General features: G+C 37.3%; 1 long non-coding RNA gene across 1 annotated transcript; it reads left to right on the top strand.

Moving 5' to 3' along the window:
• Nucleotides 1–370: 370 nt before the first annotated feature.
• LOC143682685 (uncharacterized) lies at nucleotides 371–22,092 on the top strand. The gene is made up of 3 exons (XR_013175232.1): nucleotides 371–415; nucleotides 21,506–21,699; nucleotides 21,782–22,092. It is a non-coding gene; the product is annotated as an uncharacterized LOC143682685 (long non-coding RNA).
• Nucleotides 22,093–23,279: the final 1,187 nt, after the last annotated feature.

Below are 23,279 nucleotides of genomic sequence, written 5' to 3'. Positions count from 1 at the left end.
AGATCCTACTTTCTATTCTTTTAGGTATATATGCCTAGAAGAGGGATTACCAGGTCATATGGTAATTCTATTTAACTTTCTGAGGAACTTTCAAATTGTCTTGCATAGCAGCTGCACAATTTTACATTCCCACAAGCAATGAATGAGTGGTCCTATTTGTCTACATCCTGGATAAAAAAATTTTGGCTTGCAGTTTTTCTCTTTCAATATTAAGCATATCATATCTTAAACAAATCCTATCACTGTCTTCTCACCTCTACAGTTTGTGATGAGAAATCAGCAGGTAGTCTTATTGAAGATTTCTTGATTGTGACATCAGCTTTCTTCTGATGCTTTCAGAATTCTGTCTTTATCTATGGCATTTGAAATTCTGAATAATATGTGTCTTGGAGTAGGTATATTAGGATATATGCTTGTAAGTTTCTGTTTTTTTTTAATAATATCCATTTTAGTGGATGTGAAATGATATCGCATTGTGGTTTTGTTTGCATTTCCATAATAGCTTTTTTTATGTTGAGCATCTTTTCATGTGCTTTTCAGCAATTTGTATATCCTCTTTGGAGAAATATCTATTTGAATATTTCACCCATTTTTATATTGGCTTATCTTTTTATAGTTGAGCTGTAGGATTTCTTTATATATTGTAGATATTAAACCCTTACTGGATATGTGGTTTACAAGTATTTTCTCCCATTGAGGATTGTCTTATCATTTTCATTATAAAGTCCTTTGATGTACAAATATTTTTAATTTTGATGAGGTCTCATTTATCAATTTTTTTAAATTTCTTTGTTTTGGGTGTAAACTCTAAGAAATCATTGACTAACACAAGATCTTGAAGATGCTTCACTATGTTTTCTTCTAAGTGCTTATAGATCCTTATATTTAGGTCTTTGGTCCATTTTGAGTTAATATATGGTGTGAGATAGGGGTCTTCTTTCATTCTTTTGCATGTGGATATCCAGATCTCCAAGCACCATCTGTTGAAGATGCTATTTTTCCTCAATTAAGTGGACTTGGATCCTTGGTTAAATTTATTCTTAGATATTTGATTTAGTTGCTATTGAAAATGGAATTTTTCTTGAGTTCCTCCTTAGGTTGCTCATTAATAATGTTTGAAAACACATTGCTGAATTTTATGCATTGAACTTGTACCCTGCCACTTTACTAAATTTGTTTCTTAAGCTCGAGTAGCTTCATTGTAGATTGTTCAGGACTTTCTGTATATAGGATCATGTCATCTGAAAATACTGAAAATTTTACTTTGTCCTTTCCAATTTGGATGTCTTTTATTTCTTTTTCTTGCCTAACTGTTCTGGCTAGAACTTCCAGCACAATGTTGAATAACAGTGATGACTGTAGACATTCTTGACTTGTTCCTGATATAAGAGGAAAAGCTTTCAGTCTTTCACCTTTGAGTATGATGATGTGGTCTTTTCATATATGCTTGTTATCATGAGAAAGTTTCCTTCTCTATCTAAGTGTTTTTATCAAGAAACAATGTTAGATTTTTAAAAATATTTTTTATTGAAAAATATTCACACACATACATCCATACATGATGTACAAATGGTGTCTCACAATATCAACACATAGTTGGGTATTCATCACCATGATCATTTTTTAGAATAAGTGCATCACTCCAGAAAATACCATGCTCCTTACTCTTCCCTCTCATTGACCACTAGTATTTCCATCTACCCAATTTTTATTTATTTTTGATCCATACTGTTTTACTCCTTTGCCCATACCTTGGATAAAAAGGAGCATCAGACACAAGGTTTTCGTAATCACATAGTTACATTGTAGAAGTTATATCTTTATACAATCATCTTCAAGAATCAAGGCTACTGGAACATAGCTCAACAGTTTCAGGTACTCCAGCCCTCCAGCCACTCCAATACTCCATAAACTAAACTACACAACAAACAATACACCATAAACTAAAAAGCAATACCTATGTAATGCATAACAATAACTCCAAGACAGCATCTTGACTCTATTTGAAATCTTTCAGGCATTGAAACTATTTTATCTCAATTCTCTTTTCCCCCTTTTAGTCAAGAAGCCTTTCTCAATCCCTTTATGCCAGATCCTGGCTCATCCCAGGATTTCTGTCCCACATTGCCAGGGAGATTTACACCCCTGGGCGTCATGTTCCACATAATGGGAGAGAGCAGTGAGTTCACCTACCAAGATGGCCTAGAGAGACAGGCCACATCTGAGCAACAAAAGAGGTTCTGTGGGGTTGACTTTAGGCCTAATTTTAAGTAGGTTTAGCCTATCCTTTGCAGTAATAAGTTTCCTAGGGGTGAACCCCAAGATCAAGGGCTCGGCCTATTGATTTGCTTGTCCCCACTGCTTGTGAGAATATCAGAAATTCTCCAAATGGGAAAGTTGAATATTTCCTCCTTTCTCCCCAGTCCCCCAAGAGGACTTTAGGATTTTGTCAAATACCTTTTCCTTGTCAATTGAAATGATCATGTCTTTTGTCCCTTTATTTTTAAAATTTCTTGTTTTTTAGCAATTGATTTTCTTATGTTGAACCATCCTTGCATACTTGAGACAAAATCCATTTGCTCATGGTGTATAATTCTTCTAATGTGCTGTTGAATTCAGTTTGCAAGTATTAGATTGATTTCATTTGTCTGCATTTTCTTTTTTTTTCTTTATCAATCTAGCGAAGTGTTTGTCAATTTTATTGGTCTTTTTATGAACCAACTTGAAAAGTTTTGGTTTTGTTATTTATCTCTATTTTTTAATTCTCAATTCCATTGATTTCTTTTAAAATCTTTACTATTTCTTTCCTTCTGCTTGGTTTGTGTTTAGTTTGTTATTCTTTTTCTTGTTTCTCTAGGTGTGCATTTAGGTCTTTGATTTCAGTTCTTTCTTCTTTTTTAACGTTAGCATTTAGGGCTATAATTTTTTCTCTCAGAATTGCCTTTACTGTATCCCAGAAGATTTGATATGCTGTGTTCTCATTTTCATTCACCTCAAATTATTTACTGATTTCCCTTTCAATTTCTTCTTTAATCCACTGAGTAATTAAGAATGGGTTATTTAACTTCCATATATTTGTGGATTTTCCAGTTCTCTGCCTGTTATTGATTTCCAGCTTCATTCTATTATGGTCAGAGAAGATGTTTTGTATAATTTGAATGCTTTTAAATTTATTGAGACTTTTTTTGTCACCAAATATGTGGTCTATCCTGGAGAATGATCCATGTTCACTTAAGAAGAATGCATATCCTGCTGTTCTGGAGTGCAATGTTCAGTATATGTCTGTTAGGTCTAGTTAATTTATCGTATTATTCAAGTTCTCTGTTTCCTTATTGATCTTCTGACTTATGTTCTATCTATTGATGAGAGTGGTGCATTGAAGTCTCGAACTATTATTGTAGAGGTGTTCATTTATCCCTTCAGTTTTGCCAGTATTTGCCTCATGTACTTTGGGCAGTCATTATGTACATAAATATTCATGATGGTTACTTCTTTTTGGTAGATTGCCTCTTTTATTGACATATAGTGTCCTTCTTTGGCTCTTATAACAACCTTTGACTTACAGTGCATTTTGTCTGAAATTAGTATAGCTGTCGCAGCTCTTTTTTGTGGTTACTATTTGCATGGAATATCTTTTTCCATTCTTTCACTTTCAACCTATTTGGGTCTAAAGGTGAGTCTTCAGTAAGTAACATATAATTGGATCATGCTTTTTTTAATCCATTTTGCCAATATGTGTCTTTGGAAGATTTAATACATTAGCATTCATTGTTATTTTACTGTACAGACATATTTACTTCAGTCATTTGTTCTTCTGATTTTTATACATCGTATATTTATTTGTCTTTTTTCCTTTATTGCAATCACCTTTTCTGTAAAGTTGATCTTTTGGGCTGTATCTAATTGGTCCCATTCTCATTTATGTTTCTGTATATCTTTAAAATACTTTCTCTGTGATTACCCTGGGGCTTATGTTTTACAACTTACATCTATAGCCTACTAATTTGAAAAATTAGCTTCAATAGCATACACATTCTCTGCTCCCATATCCTTTGTTTTCTCTCTTTATGTTGCTCTTGTCCTACTTTACATTTTGCATGTCCATTTTCTGGAAATGTGCCTTTTTCTTGTTCAATTGCATTCTGATTCCTATAGGAACTACAGCAGAGTTGTCTATTGAGAATACAGTACTACAATTTTGCATTTACCCTTCAGTTTTCCTTACTGAAGATTTTCATTTCTTCACACTACTCCAAGACACTCTCTCCTGTCTTTTTCTTTCAACCTCAAGAACTCTCTTTAGTAATTCTTATAGGAAAGAACTTTTGTTGATGAACTCTCTCAGTTTCTGTTTACCTATGATTATTTGGATCCTCCCTAATTTTTGAAGGACAGTTTTTTTCTGGATAAAAAATTTTTGGCTTGCAGTTTTTCTCTCTTGGTATCTTAAATATATCATGTCACTGCCTTCTTGCCTCTACGGTTTCTGATGAGAAATCAGCACTTAGTCTTATTGAAGATCTCTTGAATGTGGCATAAGCTTTCTTTTGATGCTTTCAGAATTCTGTCTTTATGTATGGCATTTGAAATTCTGTCTTGGAGTAGGTATGTTAGGATATATTTTCTGTGGAGTACTTTGAACTTGGACACATGTGTTTATGTCTTTCATAAGATTTGGGAAATTTTTGGCCATTATTTCCATAAATATTCTTTCTGCCCCTTTTCTCTTCCCTTATAAGACACCCACGATGCATATATTTGTGCACTTTGTGCTGTCATTCAAATCCTTGAGACACTGCTCAATTTTTCTGTAATTTTCTCCATCTTTTCTTCTGTCTGTATGATTCAGATTGTCCTTTTTTAAATTCGCTGACTCTTTCTTATGTGTGTTGTATGCCCCTACTGTATTTTTAATCTCTATTATTGTGACTTTCATTTCCATAGTTTCTGCCATGTCTCTTTCTATACTTTCAAATTCTACTTTATGCTCTCATATTCTCTTCTAATGTTCTTTAGCTCTTTATCCATATTCTCCTTCATCTTCTTGAATTGATTTAGGAGATTTGCTTGAACTTCTTTGATTAGTTGCTCCAAATTCTGTATCTCCTCTGCAATTTTAATTTGTTCCTGTGACTGAGCCATATCTTCCTGTTTCTTATTATGACTTGTGTCTTTTGCTAATGTCTGGACATCTGATGAGTTAAATCTGAAGGTCAATTTCTCCCTCTTATCTAGATTTTATTGTTATTTGGCTTTGTGTTAAGGCTCTTCTTTGATACTTGGTCCAACTTCTTCTCGACTTTTAAAATGGCCTGTGTTTCGCTATTTAGATTTTCCCAGCTCTTCTTCATGTGATTCTTGTCCTGGATGTGTGGTTCTATTTTTAAGATTGCAATTGTTTCATCTGCAGGAGAAAGTTTCCTTTCTTCTGTTCCTTCTCTAGAAACCTTTATCTGTTCGGCTTGTTTTTGTGCAGAATGCTTTCCCCAGCTCCTACGATTTGTTTAAATTCTCCCCTTCATTTAGTGCCCCCTTTCCCTTCCCCTTTACAGTTCTAAGACCATCCTGTCTCACAGCAGTTCCGTTTAGCATCCCTTTTGTTTTGTTTTCTTTTTCTGCCAGCAATTTCTTCCCTGTTAGGGTTTCCTGCCCTAGGAAGCAAGATGGGGTCAATCCAGAAAAAGTGAGTCACTCCAGGAATGTCTGTTTTGCATTTACGTCGTTCAACCAACAGAAATTAGCCTTCATCAGTGCATCCCTTGCCCACATTCTGCTGCAGTCGCCCTCCTCCCAGCCTGAGGGCCCTTTTATATGCAGCAAATCTTAGGGAATTGAGTTCTACCCTGGGTCTCTGTAGATTTGGATCCCTTGACCTGGATATGCATGGAGCTCTATCTTAGCTGCTGTGAATGGCTCTATCATTTGTTTCTTTGGATGGAAGGACTTGTGGCCTCTGCATAACTTCCCAGTTGTGTGGGACTAAGTGATGGAGAGGGGGTATGAAATGTAGGTCAGGGACAGAAATATCATACCTGATTTTGCAGATTAGCTTTTCTTCGTTTCAAAGTTTGCAGAGTCCTTCTCCAAGTGTCTATTACCATCAAACATTTTAAGCAAGTGGGATTTGTCCTTTCTCTTTTATTTTTTTTTTTCATTTTTTATTTTTTGCATGGGTAGGCACTAGGAATCAAACCCAGGGTAAAACTGTCCTTTTATTAGCCGATTCTGAGAAAAAATAATTATGGATGTCTTAAATCACCACATTGATGATATCACCTCGAGTTTTCTTTTCTTTATTTACTTTTTTTTTGGGGGGGGTGCATGGTCCAGCAATCGAACCTGGGTCTTCTGCATGGAAGGTGAGCATTCTACCAGTGAACCACCACATGCACCCTAGTTTTCTTTCATTTTAAAAATAGAATTTTAAAAATTCTTTTCCAATGCCACAGAAAGACACATAAAAAATAATTATATTTTCTATGATTTTTCAGTACTCTTTCTAGACTATTTTCTTTGAGGATCTTAAACCCTTATTGGAATATTGATAGGTAGCAAAACTTCCCAGGTTTTAGAGTTGAGAGTTCTTTGACAATTGGTGTAATCTGGAGCAAAGGTGCAATCTGGTGTGATAGAATAGAAGTTCTAGAGAGTCTGCAGGTCATCTATCTATTTGCTGGACAATGCATAACTATGTCTTTCTCTTAAGCTAACAATACTGGGAGAAGTCAAAACTGGCTGTCTTATATATACTCATTTCCTCCTAAATAGGAGGCAATTATTTGCCCATGGATAATGCTTCTTTGATGGCCAAGGTGAAAAGAGACTCTGTTAGGTGTTTCACAATTCAGGCAAACGTGCTAAAAAAGAATGGGACGTGTTTTGGTTCATATTTGGTTATGAAGTTGGTGAAATTTTAACTGTCATAATAATAAGCATAATTGATTATATTAATCATATTAAAATTAATTAATAATAGAATATTACAAATTTAGCAGCTTAAAAGAACACATATTTATTATTTAAGCTTCTGTGAGGGAGCTTAGAGTGTACCCTCTCCAGTTGAACCTCTGGTGAGAACTCAGTCCTAATCAAATCCTAACCAAAGGATTTATAAGCAGCTAGGAGACCTTATAAGCAGAGTAGGCATCTAAACTGTGCTACTTCCAAGCTCCCTCAGGTTGTTGGCAGAATTCATTTCCTTGCAATTGTAGGATTCATGGCAGCTTCCTTTTTCAAAGCCAGCAATGGAGAGAAACTCTCTCACAAGTCTGCTAGCAACATGGAATCTAATGTAACAACAGAATTATAGGAGTGTCACCCTATCACCTTTGCCATATACCATCAGTTAGAAAATACACAAGTCCTACCCACACTTAAGAGGATGAGTTTATACGAAGGTGTGTACATCAGGAAGCAGGGATGATGGAAGACACTTTAAAGTGTGTCTGCCACAACTGTGTCATATTTTGTAATAAGCATACGCTTTGGAGTGGGAGCATTGTGATCCTGAGAAAAAAAATTTAACCTCTCTGTGACTCATTTCCCTCTCATGAAAAGTAGAGACAATAATACCTAGTTAATAGGGTTGCTGCATCTAAAACAGAATAAATGTGAATGTGCTTTGTAAACTAATTTCAATTCATATTAACTGGTAACCCATACCTCCTCTTTTCTTTTCATTCTTTCTGCTACAGGTGCTCTCTACTTAAACTCTCATTGTATCTATGAAACCTACTTTTGACTCTGATTATCTCAGAAAAGCCTTAAAATTTATATAGCAGAGAAGAGTCTGCAGTTCATATTAAAATGTGAACAGGGAATTATAAGGCATAGGGCTTTGCTTCCAGAGTGATTCTGGAGAAGTGAAAAGAACCCTACCCCTTTCACATATTGTCATTTTAGAACCCCTGGTGTGAATGAGGCTGCTAATTAACTGCAAAAGATAACCGTGCTTCCCTTCCATCAGGTAGAAAGTTTTCTGGGAAGGAGCTGCTGACCCCAGGATTATGTTTTCCAGGTCTCCTTTGTACCTAAGCAGAATACGTGACTGAGTTCTAACCAATGTAATGTGGGATAACGTGATATACATACAACACTTCCAGGCCAGGACCAAGAAAGCCTCTCAAGGGATCCTCCACTCTCTCTTCTCCTTTTTTGACACTGGATATTGACATCCAGGATTTCTTTGGAAGCCCAGTGCTGAAATAGGGGAGTCATCCTCAGGCCTTGAGTGACCACATGCAGAGCATAGCTCCCTCTGCCAGTAATTAGACTTTAAGTGGAACAAGAAATACATTTGCATTGTGTTAAGCCTTTGAGATTTCTGCATTTATCCATTACTATACACAGTGTTGTCCTAATTAATGTATCTTAAGGGATCAGTGAAATTCTTTTAAATATACATACTTATATCTCTAACACGGTACTTTTCAAACTTTGATAGCATGAAAATGACATAGGGTCTTGCTAAAGTACTGGTCCTGATTTTGTAAGCCTTTGTGGGGCCCTGCCTTTCTGCATTTCTGACAGGCACCCAGAGCATGCCCAGGTTGGAACAAAATTTGCATTAGAGGACTCCAACACAATGTTCTCAAACTTCAGTAGGTATTAGATCCCCCCCGGGAGAGCTTGTTGAAACAAGGGTTGCTGGACCCCACCCCCAGAGTCTTTGATTCAGTAGGTCTGAGATCAGGCCCAATTTGCATTTGTAATAAGTTTCCAAGTGATCCTGATGCCAATGGTCCTGGGACCACACTTTGAGACCACACTTTGGGTCTAAGTAATTTATAAGTCCTTTTCCTGGCTTTTATAGCATCTTGTTCTTGAGTTGAGTGAATCATTTACCACAGGTGTTTGGAATAAAAAAAAAAAAAAAACAAGAAGTTTGTGGACCAATGCCTCAAAGAGTTTTATCCACTATAGTACTTGTTGTTGTTAAGATACATAACTCTATACAGACAACTGAATTTGAATCAAAGTGAGGAAAAATACTGGGCATTAATATTTTTTTAAAGCTCATTATATGATCCTATAAAGCAACTAGGTTTGAGAACCACTGCCTTAATGAAATGCCAAGCATCAGTGAGCAGAGTGAGAGAGGACTCTTTCCGCTCTAAAACTATTTAGCTATTCATATGAAGGCCAGCTCTTTCTCTAACCAGTGAGACAGAGCTCAATTTCTCCTACATATGGTTTGCATCAATGCTATTTGATTAGGTAACTCCCCCCAGGCCTTTGACTTGAGATTAAGAGAGCTCAAATGAATGCAAAAGAAACCCAAAGAGATCCTCCAGTTAAAAAAAAAAAAAAGCTGGTTGAAACTAATATAGCAAATAAACAAACAAAAGAACCCCACAGCAGCTTATGCTGGAAAAATGTTAAGTATGTTGTTCCAAGTCAAAATAATTCCCCAATTCTATCAGAAATCACTTAGCAATTTTATACATTAGCAACTGGAGTCGGGCATCAGAGTGTTTCATTGTTAGCAGTAAACAAGGTAAAGTAAGGTGCAGCCAGGTGGTGCGATGGTGGCTCAGTTTGCAGAATTCTCACCTGCCATGCTGGAGACCCAGGTTCTATTCCCAGTACCTGCCCATGCAATAAAAAGATGCAGGCATGAATTCTTTTGGAACTGACACCAAAGAGATGTTTCCACAAAAGAAAACTTCTCAGGGTGATTAAGACTACATTAACATTTCTTCATTATTAATTGCACAAACCTCTGATTTCCTGGCATATACAAGCTACCAGAATTATACAGGTATACAGAAAAACATTATCCTCTGAGCAGCCCATATATTTTTCCTCACCAAGAGATGAATGGCAGTGGGTATGATATGTTGCTCAAAGCCTTGGAATCACTAGCCGTGCACCTTTCTGGGTAAAAAGGGATGCATCATTAGTCTGACATTTATTCCAATCCCCGATTCCTATCTCCTAACCCTGAGAAAAACTCATCTTCCTAGGAATGTCTCAGCAAGTACACAGAGCCAGAAGCAAATCCACTGTGACCTTTCCCAATATAGTTTTGGCTAAAAGCGTGGACAATCAGGTTAGACCAACAACATTTAGCATCCCAACTCTATGACATATCACCCATGAGATATTTAGGCAGATTCAGTGACCTCTCTGTAACCCCTTCCCCATGGAGCTCTTATGAGGACAAATAAAATGTTTAGCACATCTAGCACAGTGTTTAACAGTGGTAGCTGTGAATGAATACGGAATGCAGCCTTGCAGAAAATTGAAGAAAAACAGATTGACTATCTGTTGTCAGGTATCCAGTCTTAATTCTCTTAGCCCCTTGCTCTACTTCAAGGATAGCAACTTAGAGTTTCTATATCTTCCAATGCCAGTTACTTCCTGTAACCCCAATAGCCAGATATTGGATTGCAAACTGTCTGAACAAAAATTAAAAGAAATGATTTATGCTGAGCTGACCAGCAGCACCAACCTCACCTGGGGACTTAGAAACACAAATTCTCAGGCCCCCACCCCAGATAGACTGAATCAGAAACTCGGGGATGTGGCCCAGAGTCAACAAGACCTCCAGGTGATTCTGATGCCTCCTAACATATGAGAATCACTGCCTTAAACCAAAGGGAATGTGGCAGGCAGTTTGGCAGTTCCTCAAAAAGCTGAATATAGAATTGCCATATGACCCGGCAATACCATTGCTAGGTATCTACTCAGAGGACATAAGAGCAGAGACACAAATGGACATTTGCACACCAATGTTTATAGCAGCGTTATTTACAATTGCAAGGAGATGGAAACAGCCAAAATGTCCATCAACAGACGAGTGGCTAAACAAACTGTGGTATATACATACGATGGAATATTATGCAGCTTTAAGACAGAATAAACTTATGAAGTATGTAACAACATGGATGGACCTTGAGAACATTATGCTGAGTGAGACTAGCCAAAAACTAAAGGACAACTACTGTATGGTCTCATTGATACGAACTGACATTAGTGAATAAACTTGGAATATTTTGTTGGTAACAGAGACCATCAGGAGATAGAAATAGGGTAAGATATTGGGTTATTGGAGCTGAAGGGATACAGACCGTGCAACAGGACTGGATACAAAAACTCAGAAATGGACAGCACAATACTACCTAACTGTAATACAATTATGTTAAAACACTGAATGAAGCTGCATGTGAGAATGATAGAGGGAGGAGGGCTGGGGACATAAATTAAATCAGAAAGAAAGATAGATGTTGAAAAAAAAAAAAAGGGAATGTGGAGTACGGAGATGAATATCCAGAGCTTCCAAATTTTATAAACTGAGTTAATGGTGACTCAGGAGTATAAATACCACAACATACTAAGGTTACATTCATGTGGTTGAGGGAAGGAGAGGGTGTGGGAGGTGAATAGGGCCACAGGGCAGGTAAGTATGAGGACAGTGAAACCGGAGGTGGGAGGGTGGGGGGCCAAGGTCAACCACCAGAGATGGGCAATGCACAGACAACACAATACAGGGGAAATATCACAAACTCCAGCCCCAGTATTGACAGGTGACTAAGGCAGACAGGGGGTGGTAAAGAACAAAGGTGGGCTGCACTGTGTGAGGACTGTTTTCATTGGCAGTGGGTCTTTCGAAGGCCCATATTTTCTTTGTTGTTGCCTCCTAGGATGTACAGGTCCAGGACCCAGAGAGAAGAATGTGACCTGGGGCCCCTCCTCCATACTGGGGCTTCTCAAAAGGAAGGAGAGCAGAAGGCTGAGCATTAAGACATCCAGCAAACAAGCACTCCAGTATTTATTGCATATCAAGGCTTTAAAATTGACCTTCAAAATCGAAAATACCTCCAAAAAATTGAAGCTGGATAACACCTGTGAATAACTGACCTTCTCCTGCTCTCCCTGCTCAGGCCCATTCCTCTAAGACAGGGAGACAGACCTTGTATTCTCCCCATGTCAGCCCCCATTTCAGCCATCAGCCCTGCACCCAAGAAGAGTGTCCCAGGCAAGTCAGCAAGTCATTTGCCTGTCTCATCATCTTCCTCAAAACTAGTATTTATATATAGATTCACCAATAATTTACCAGTGTCTCTGTTCACCATTGGTTCTTGGATCTCACTCTTTCCTGGTATAATTTTCATCTTACTTACTTTTAAAAATTTCATCCAGTGACATTCTGTCAATGGGAAACTCTCAGTCTTTGTTTAAATGGATTTCTTCTAAGATAGAGTCCCTGCCCCCCAGCTCAGCTGGATAAGGGCTTTTTTTTTTCATTATCTTTTTGTCGTTTTACTGACAAGAAATGTGTTTTGTATATAAATGTTCTTCTTTTGTAAGTCCTTTTACATTTTGTATTTGGAGTTTTGCAGTTTTTTCAAGCTGTGCCTTGTGTGGATTTATTTTTATTTGTCCTGCTTGGTACTCATTGTGCTTCTCAAGTCTGAAAGTTCATTTTTCCATCTGGTTTGGTAAATTTTCAGTCATCTCTGATCACCACTAACTTTGTTATCTATTTCTAAGTCTTCCCATTTTAGCTTCTGGGTCTTTTGACATCTGTTTAAGTTTTTTTTCCAATTTTTCACTCCATAATGCATTCTGGGTAATTGCCTTATATATGTTTTTCAGTTTCCTTTATCTAAATTTAATACAGATGTTTAACACCTCAAATTAGGTTTAATAAACTTCCAATGGTTTTATGTTTCATTTCTAGAAGTTCTATTGGATCTTTTTCAAATTTGTCTATTCTGGTTCATAATGGGTTCTTTTTCCTATTGCTTGCAAGCTATTTTAATTATTTAAAATATGCTTGTTTTTAAATATCTTTTGGATTATTCCACTATATAAAAGCCTTAAGATTCATCATTTCCTCATGTGGTTTGTAATTTTTAATGTGAGCTCACCTTAGCAAATTCTTTCTCCCCAGGGAACTGGAAATTCTGGAAGTCTTGACCTTCAAATTTCACACTAGTTCCTTGGTGGTAGTCTAGGAATTTCACTGGTCCAGATCATCTTTTTATATTAATGTATACCCTTGTGGAAAGTCCTGTAGCATGCAGGTAGTGAAATTACAGCCCTCACCTACAGCTTGTGCAGGCAAAACTGGCTTTTTAATTTCTCAGAGAATAATTTTGTCTACCCATAGTCCAGGGCAGAAAAACACCCAGGTCACATCTCTGTGCTAGTGGGAGAGATCTAGCATCTCTCTTATTCTCTAATCACTTAAGGGTTCTATCTTTATATAAGTTAAAATTCTCTAGCTCACGCAGTCCCATGGGCACATCTTTTGATCTTTTATGGGTTCTCAAGCCAAGTCCCATTCTGTAGCCCCTAGGACTTATATCTAATCTGATATTCTGTGTGCATTGATGGCATTGGCTTGGGAGATTTACATTCTGGTTTTAATTTACCTTTCCATTTTTAACACCAGAAGGACTTCCTTTTCCCACCCCTTTATGATTTTCTTTTATAGGCTGGCTATATGTTTAAAAGTTTAGTTAATTGTGACACCTGGAGAAAAATGAGAGTCTCTTAAATTACTTTGGTTCTTTTGACCCTATCAGGTGTTCTGAAAGGCTACTTGAGGTTGACTTTTGGCAATGTTGATTTAAAACTGTTCCACTTTATGCCTTTCTTTGCTGTGACCAGACTGTCATGCTGTCATGTTTTTAATTGTTGTGTCCTCACTTCCCGCCATTGGCCTTTTATTTTTTTAAACAAGTTACCATGTTATTTGCAGGCAGGAGGGAAATCAAAGATGTAGACAACATCTACAGGAAAAGTAGCAGGCTGCATATGAAAGGCAAATGCTTGTCAGAAAGAACCAGATACCTAATATCAAACTAGGATGGCTACAATTCTGGTTGAGTGATGTGGAATATTTTATTTCCTACTTTCTCTCTCCTCTTTTTTGTCTATCCCCAACCATTTCCCCAATGTGAACTGATAGATTTCAAGAGTAACTACTTCATTTTAATATAACAGAACTTGCAAGTGTACCACACTGATGAACAAATTCCCCACTTAGTCAGTATAGGTTACTTTGTGCTGGGGTAACAAAGAATCCCAAAATAAGCAGGTTTACTTGTCTCTCATTCTACTAGAACCACATGTGTTGGAGGTATTTTAACCTTCCAGCTTGAGATTATATGTATCCTATTTCACAATCCAAAGCAAGTTACCTGGCCACACCTAACTTCAAGGTTGCAGGTACCAATCCTACCATATGATCGAGAGGAGAACTGGCACTATTTGGTGGACAGAACTCATGATCACCACATCATTCCACTTGTCCAGCAGGTAAAAGTCCTTCTGGTGGTACATTTTATTATCATTGCAGAGAAGCCATTAGCCGATATTGCCTCTGTGAAAGAGGAAGCTTACAACAAAGAAAGTCATGGTAGCCCTTGTCAACTATACCCTGATCTGCTCTGGCAGGTCAACTGGGCACTGAAAGTGGTTTATAATATGCATCACACGTATCTTCCAGACACAGTGACTGTTTGGGCATATTTGAATCAGAGACACTCCAAAGAGCCAGACTAGCTTGTGAAAATATATATATATCATTGCTATTTCCTGTTCAGAACGCTAAACGGCTAGAGTTTTTGAATTTTGGATATTCTTTGAAGGAAGTATCATATGTGTTCAAGGTAAGACTAAAATAAGAAAAAATAGGTTTTCCTCTGTCTTTTCATCTGTCAAATGGAACTAATCATATCCACTTTGCAGGGTTATTGTGAGAAATAAAAAATAACCCATATACTCTTCTAAGCATGTTGTGAGAACACACAAACATTGATTCCCTTTCCAATTCAGAGATATGGGAGATCAGAGGGGGCAGGGACTACCCTGAACAGAGTTGGGTAGGGACTGCTCCACAAATGGAATGGGGCTTTTAGTTAGCATTTTACTTAGGTATCCAACTCTTAAAAGGGCATCAATTATTCCAAGTGAATTTTTTTTTAAATAGCAGTACTTTCGTCAGGCTCTGTTCTAAGCTCCTTACAAATATTAACTCATTTAATTCTCATGATAATGAGGTAGGTGCCATGACTATCTTGATTTTATAGATGATGAAACAGGCAAAGAGAGGGTATGCTACTGACCCTAGGTCACAAAGAAATAGATCTGGGATTTGTCAATGTGGACCCAGAATCCATATTCTTGCTTAATATAGTAATATTCTATTTCTTAATACAAAAAATATTTGGAACTATGATTCTACTTGAGGATTCTGCCTTTTCTGCTCCTCAGAAGCACTAGATCATGGGTGACATCACTAAAAATGTTGAGTCATGGCAAACTCTTCCTTCTTGCCATTTACTTCCTAACACAGAGAAAGGCATGGCTTGGGCTTGGCAGATCTCTGGTGGCAGGTGAACTGGAAAGCAGCAGTGTTGTTTAAATACCCATATGTCATTTTTCTTTTAACAGCTGAATTTCCACAAGTTCTTATCTACAGATGGCTATGAAATTTACACGCATTTTTAATACCTATTAAGCATTTTATGTATTCCTTAATACCTTGCATCACAATTGAATTAGGACAATAGCAATCCTATTTATTGGTTTAGCAGACTGAGAGCTCAGGAATGACTGCTAGAATCTTAATTTATTCCATAGTATATATGTGGCTTTAGTCTCCTTTTTAACTCTATAAATGCTACAGAGATAACCTGTAGATATTATTCCAATTGAGTCCCTGGTCAAATAAGTGTAATATTAAAATAAGAAACATTTCTCTGAACATTGACAACCATTGTTCTCTGTTTAATCATTGTCAAAGGCAATGAGCCCTTTGTTCAATTCCTTGTGCATATTATTTCATTTCTGAGATCATTCCTAAATCATTCTTTATAGATATTTTGTGGGGTGAATGGAATAATAAAGACCTAAACAACAACTTCTCAGAATCCCATAAAAACCGAGAAGTTTACTGAGCTAAATGGCCCAGGTAGAAGGGCCTTCTATGAGGATTTCTACCTAAGGAGATGACTAAATAACTAGTCTGTGATATTCCTCCATTTGCTTAAGCACTTAACCCCAATGCAGATGACCATTCCAAGATAAATTAAAGTGAAAGAAATGTATAGGATGAGAGCTATAGGGTACTTCCCCTTGCCTAAAGAGGAAAAATAAAATAAATAAAACACAATCACCCCCCTGGAAATAAAACAAAGCCCCCAGAGCTCCTCCTCAATTGGCATGCAACCAGTTAATTCTAATTAGCTCGCAAGTCCCTCCTGTTTACCACCCAGTGGTGGAAGGGTTAATGGAGACAGGGATATCTGATGAGTGATTCTCGCATGAATAATAATTCCTGAGTGGGAGTGATATGTGCACCTCCCTCCTCATCTCAAGGTACTTCAGGCTCAACTGGATACAGAAATCAGACAGTGTTCTTTCTGCTTCATACATCACCCAGCAGAACACAGCTGGCTATTTTGCTCCAGGGCAAACACATTTGAATAGACAAAAATATGGGCTATGTTAGGGTAGTTTGACTGAATTGCCCTTCAACCTGGGTTTCTTTTTCTTATTCATTTGTGTATTCATTTATTTATTTGACAAGCTAGAAGGTCTTTGGAGATTACCCCAATTCCCAGAACACCCTTTCTTTTAATAAGGAGCACTTTTCCTCAGCAACCTGTGTATTATCATTGATCAACATAATCACCATCAGCATCTTTTCTACACTATGAATCTCAAAATGGCAAGGGAGCTGCCAATGCACTAAATGGAGAGAAGGCTTGAAATTAAGGTGGTAATAATCTAGGCTTATTCAAGACATCTCCTAGATCTTCTCTTCCAATATTTAGGAATCAGCATTGCTTTACTGCTCTAATTCCAATCTTTAAAATTATAATTTCCTGTAAGCCCATGGAAAATTGTTCTCTATAATGGTCACCTGCATCTTTCAGGGCTTGTGGGGAACTGATCTGTTCATTTAGGAGCAGCTTGGTCTGCACCAAGTTGAAGATTTTACTGACAAAGGCTGGAAGATAAGAAATCAGGTGAAAATGAGGCATATCAAAGAAGAAAAGCCGGCCCTTTAATTAGAATTCTTCAGTGCTCCTGCCTTTACTTCTAGAGTAGATGTAGCCAGGATGAATAAAGAAACAACACTCCCATTCTATCAAATCGCAATAGCACATTCCCCGGGAAAGTAAGAGATCTTATCAGACCTGCTCCTAGGACTTTTCAGGAGACATCACGAATCATGCAAAGTAATTCTTCATGCAAGAATCACTCATCAGATATCCCTATCTCCATTAACCCCTGCAGACTTAACTATGGTCATATTAAAAAGACGAAAGAAATAATAGGATGTAGATCCTACCAATTCAACAACAAAATTATTTTCCTCAACTATTATCAAATTGACTCTAGTCTATTCCTTATGCAAAAAATGTATTTGATAAGGACACCAGGCACTTCAAAGCATGTGAATAATAGCTGAAAATCATGAGAGAAAGAAAATGTGAGTTCCTCCCACAAAGAGAAGAAAGCTCTACGAGTTATGCAATTGAATTTAGATAGAAAGATGATAGTTTTTAACATTTTAAAGGACCAAATTTTTTTCCTTTTAAAGCCCAGATGATGTTACCATACTTTGCATGTTGCCTTATACTATAAGACAATTTACTTGCCTTTCTGTTTTTGGTGTGTGTGTGTGAACGTGTGTGTGCATATGTGCATACACTTTAATGAATAATGTGTGAATAGAAAAAAGTTACATTATCTTTTATAAAAGCACGCATAGTTTCTATAAAGTTACTAGTATAATGAAATCTATTTTGATTTTCTTTTACAGTGAGGAGGGTTTAAGAATTGGAAGGTGCCCAAGAGAAACAGGTCCAGGAGAAGGGAATGCGAGTCTAGAGATTCATGAAAAGAAGAGGAACTCTGTACAATGGGGGGTGGAGAGTCTATCCAGTGACTGATTTTGTAAAGAGATGAGGAACGTACCCTTGAGAACTCGGTCTGTGGTACTGATTATCAACTAGAAGAGTAACAAATACGACTCTTTTAAAACTGCCCATGTTTCTTCCCATCCCAGAGATTGTAATATTCTCCTTTCAGAAGATCATTTCCCCAAATAGTAAAGCCTCCAGGGACTTTGTTGGATGGAATCAGCCACAGACTCTCCTGTTCAGGAAGGAGTTGAGGAACCTCTTAGGAAACTCAGTGGCACTAAGTTCCAGTAAGAATTATTATTTTATCAGAACTCATAAACATTCTACAGACCTATCCCTAACCCCCCTACCGCTGGCCTTTTGTTCTCACTAGACTTTATTGCCTATGCCGTCTTGCCTTTGTCCTCCTTCCCCACTCTTCCCATCTCTGCACTCCACCGGACTCTCTTCACATGCCTAAATCCAACCCCTTCATTAACACTCAGCTACCTACTCTCAAGCGCTCCAGGTCCGAGTTAAAGGTTTCTCATCGATGCTTTCCTTGCACCCTGAGTTTCTCTCTATTTTAGCACCTTAGTTTATTTCCTTACTTTTGTCCTCGTTGTAGTCTAAGATTTGTAAATTCAGAGAGAGTATGTTTAGTTTGCCTTTGAAGTCCCCCTTGTAATGGAGTCCAATGCATAATGAATTTCCAATATGTATTTGTTGAAATAAAGTAAGCTTAAATTCCCTAACAGGGTTTTAAATGGAAAATTCTATAAGGCACAGCAAAAGAGAGAGAGAAGAGGAAATTCAATTTAATAATCTTTATTATTCAAAGATCTTAATAAGGAATGCAATATACATAGTAACATAAATATGAAATATAAAGTATTGCCAAGGCTATACCTAATAAAATACAGTTGACTACTAAACAGAACTTTCAGACAAACATTAAAGGCTACTTAGTAGATACTGCTGAATTAGAAACCTCATTTTTGGATACATCCAGTTTGGTATGAATTACATTGTTTAGGCAGGTGCACTTTTTGCTATCCCTTGCCATCACCAAAGCCACAAAAACATAAGGTGTGGGAACATTTCCTTAGTATCTGCAGTACTTCCTATATGCTTTCTGGACTATTGGACTATGTCAAGGCTGTACAACATAGCTTACCCAACTCTGTGAAATTTGGTTTGAGGTGTATATTTGAGTTGAGAAGACAGAAAGAGGAAAAAATGAAGTAGCCCATATTCACTGAGTACCTGCTATGTTTATTAATGCATCTAGAAATCTCCTAAGACTTCTTGATGCATTAATAAGCTTAAGCGTTACAACCACTGCTCAAGATCAATATTTGTATCAGGAGGTGAGGCAACTGAATCTCACTGAGGTGAAGTCACTTGCCTAAAATTGCACAAGTCAAGGGCAGAGACAGAATTGGGATCCAGGTCTGCCTGATGCCTAGGACGCACATTTATTTTACATTTAAGCAGTCAAAAAACAAAACAAAAAAGAGCAAGGTCCACCACAAAGAATTGACTGGGTAGCCTGCAATCGAGATGACGCACAATAGAAATATTTAGCTACACTCACAAAAGGCATTTCTATGGCATAGTAGACATATTAATTAATTTACAAAGATAAATCCAGAAAATTGCACATACAAATTTCATTCATTCAACAAAATATTTATGCTCTTTTCTCCATGCCAGAGCTCAATATGAATATCACATGACCGCTATTCATGTATCCTATGGGAGGAAAAGAGGATTTCATCCCATCCACATTTAGTGGAATAACTACATGAGTGATTTTACTCTTAAGTCTAGTGTGTATTGTAGTTTGATATAACTTCCTCTTTTCCCCTTTCCTATATTGTATTACTTAATCAAGTTTCTATTAATTCCCTTTTCCCTCTTAATTTTAAAAGCATAGTAGCTTTTTAATTTGATGAATTATTACTCTCACATTTCTGTTATAATTAAACCTATAATCCTCTGTTATTATATTTGAATATGAGAGGTAACTCTCTAACACGTCACCATTGCACAGCTGTCTAGCAAGATGGAATGACTTCTGAAGTTATTTTCCTACATTCCATCTTTACTCCAAATCTTAGATTTTGCTGAGGTAAACAATTCCAGATCATTAGCTTTATTTCTCTTCTAACAAAATGTTTCTTCTGTTTCAAAAATTATTATTTTAAAAAATAAGACATTTTTTACATTTATCACTCGTTTTTATTAAATTATATATTGCATTGTGTATTACTTTCTGATATTTTCACTGTCAATCTTGCATTGCTGTTATAGATTAATTGCTAATTATTTAGCATCTATTCTTGGAGTATATCTCAGGCAAATAAAACCTTAGCCGAATTGCTGTTTTTGTTCTAAGTAGCCATTATTATTTCACTATCTTTGGGCTTCCAGCATTGTCAATGAGAAATCTGATGCTTGCCTGATTCCCTCCTCTTTGTAAATGGAAGATTATGGCACGTTGTCTTTATGCTGGGATTCAGTAATAGCTTGGCTATCTGTCTGCTATTAATTCTTCCTGAGACTAAGTCAGCTCATTCAATCTGCTCAGTCAAGGCCTCCTTAGGATCAGGGAAATTTTCTTCTGCCATATACATACATTCGCAATTTTTCTCACTCTGAGACTCTCTGATAGTCCTGAACCTCCATACCAGCCTCTCACCTTTCCCCTCATGGTTTCTACATCTTTGCCTGCTGTGGCATAAGCTGCTTCTTTCCTTGATCTTCTGGTCTACCCCTTTTGTTTTCAGTAGGGTCTATCCTCCTTTTCACATCTTGTAATGGGTTTTTTAACGTTATGAGCCATCATTTTCTAAATTCAAAATAAATTCCTTTATTTTGACTCCAATTGTACCCACTTAAGAGCTCTCATATCTTTTGTTCTCATAATTTTTTGAGAAACTGCTGAATTTCTCAATTTATTTTTTCATATTTTCTACTTAAATGGTAGCCACCTGTTCCAGATAATTCCTGCCTCTGATTGCTAGTACCCATGAGTTGGTAATTTGTCTTTGCCTCCTTTTGGTATATATGTTCTGTGTCTTAGTTGGCCAGCACTGCTGTAAGAAAGTTCTATGGAATGGTTGGCTTAACCAACAGGGATTTATTGTCTCAGACTTTTGGAGGTTAGAATTTCAAAATCAAGTTATCAGCAGGGCCATGCTTTCTCTGAAGTCTGGAACATTCTGGTGGTGACTCACCAGCAACCTCTACCTCCATCACTTGGCCATCTGTCTCCCTCTGTTCCTTCCACCTAACTGAGTCCAAATGTCTTCTGCTAATAAGGACCTGAGCTATAATGGACTAAAGTCCACCCTGAATCAGTTTGACCTCAGCTTAGCTAATAACATTTTTGAGGATTCTATTTACAAATGGGGTCAGATCCATAGGACCAGAGGTTAGGACTTGAACATGTAGGGGACATGATCCAACCATTATACCGTGGGAATTCTGGTTAAGCTGTGAGGTCTTTTGAGCAATGGAAAACCCGAAAAGGGGAAAGACAATGCAGTTTCTATCCTTATGGTCCCTCAAAGAAAAAAATGGCAAATAGTTACCACTTTGCTGAAGATTTGTATTCCCTGTCCTCCTAGAAGCATGTAGCAGTCCTTTCCTAATCACAGGAACTGGAACCGGAACCATCAGTCCACCCACACAGCTGCCCTTCATGCCTTTGTGGGTTCAGCTGGACCAGACAAGCCTTGCCACAATGACACAGAATTGGCCAATGCAAATTGATGGAAATGAGTTATGTCAGCTGACCACTAGGCTTCTTCTCACACTTCAGGTAAAAGCAAGACCTGTTTTCTATAATTGGTTCTCTGACCCCTGCCCACAAGAACCAAATCTTGTACCTACTTTCTCTTTAGAGCCTAAGTACTCATATCTACACTCCCGGATCGACCATTCTGCTTTCCCTGGCGGGTACCTCATGCTGAAGAGGAGATGAGAGGGAATCAGAGTCATGAAAACAGGTTGTTCAGGTTGCTCTCTTTCTTGAATTTTTCTCAGAACATATTTACTTAACATCCATTATGTATGTACCACCGCAGAGAAATTTTGAGAGATCCTAGCTTGATCATGGAGAAAAATAGTTGAATATCTGTTTTTTTAAAGGTTTTTAAATTTACTGTTAAAAGAACTGAATGGTTTTAAATAACCCTGAAGATAAATAAAACAGAAGGAGCAAAGCTACACACATTTTTGTGTGTGTGTGATGTATGAAAACCTCATTAACGTGCAAAATTTGACTGACATATTGCATCTTTAAGGGACACAAGATGACCAGTAAAAGAGATCTTTAAATGACTCTTTCATGCTTGATTGTGTTTTACAGCTAACAATGCAAATTCACTAGTATCTTATAGATTCTAAAGAAAACTTAGAATCTGGTATATTCACATTTATCATAATTCACATATCTATGATGAATCCTCAGTCCTGAACAGGTTAAGTGACTGGACCAATAAGTAAATAATAAATAACAGAATTTAAATCTTATTTCATCAACCAGCTCTAACATGCCACCACACTTTCTACCATGGGGTCCCAATATCATTGAATAGTCACAGAATGGTAGATCATAAGCTTCAATTTCCTACAGAAGCAGATGAATTTCTGCAATGTAACAAGCTGATAAATATATTTTTGCAAAGTGGCATTAACTTTCTAGTCTGGAGATGGATTGACAAGGAGACTGTTTTTCCTCTGAATAGCTAACATTTTACTTAAAGGCATACAAGTGTAGAAACATCACATGCTTTAATATTACCTTCCAATCCTCAGGATCCAGTAGGGAAGAATGGGGAAGGTTCACTACAACAGAAAACTGAAAATCATATAGTTTCTCCCTTTTCTGAATAGGGAAGAGTTCCTGCAGATGGCAGAGAGGAATGTGGAGTCTCTCTGGAATCTTAAGAGTCCTAAGGATTGGATGATTTCTTTTCTGGCACGGGCCAATGTGCCTATCAGCAGGTCTTGTCTGTGCAGAGTATTATGAATATGGACTGTTCAAGGGGCTTGTTGCCCTCAGTCCTCACTATGTATTAGGTCAGCTGGCTGCAATGCCGACACCTATGAAGAAGGCCAGTATTGAAAAGCTGAGATGCCCAGACATGAGTAATTCAACCATTCTTAAACTATTCTTAGCTAAATAATGTGTCACAATCTTAAAGATGGTGTCATCATCAAGTTCCCTTCGGCGTGTTATATTTAAGATCAATAAACTTAAGCAACTAAAGGGAAGATCTTGTAACCCAATTCACAGTGCAGTTTAACTGAGGATCACAGGTCCCCAAAAGACTTGTGTTTCAGAGCTCAACCAATACAAATATTTGTAAATACACACCTCATCTTAGATTCTGCAGT

Source organism: Tamandua tetradactyla, chromosome 5 (assembly GCF_023851605.1).
Source record: "Tamandua tetradactyla isolate mTamTet1 chromosome 5, mTamTet1.pri, whole genome shotgun sequence".
NCBI lineage: Eukaryota > Metazoa > Chordata > Mammalia > Pilosa > Myrmecophagidae > Tamandua > Tamandua tetradactyla.
The sequence above is the reverse complement of the archived record's forward strand: the minus strand, read 5'-3'. Positions and strand labels throughout refer to the sequence as shown.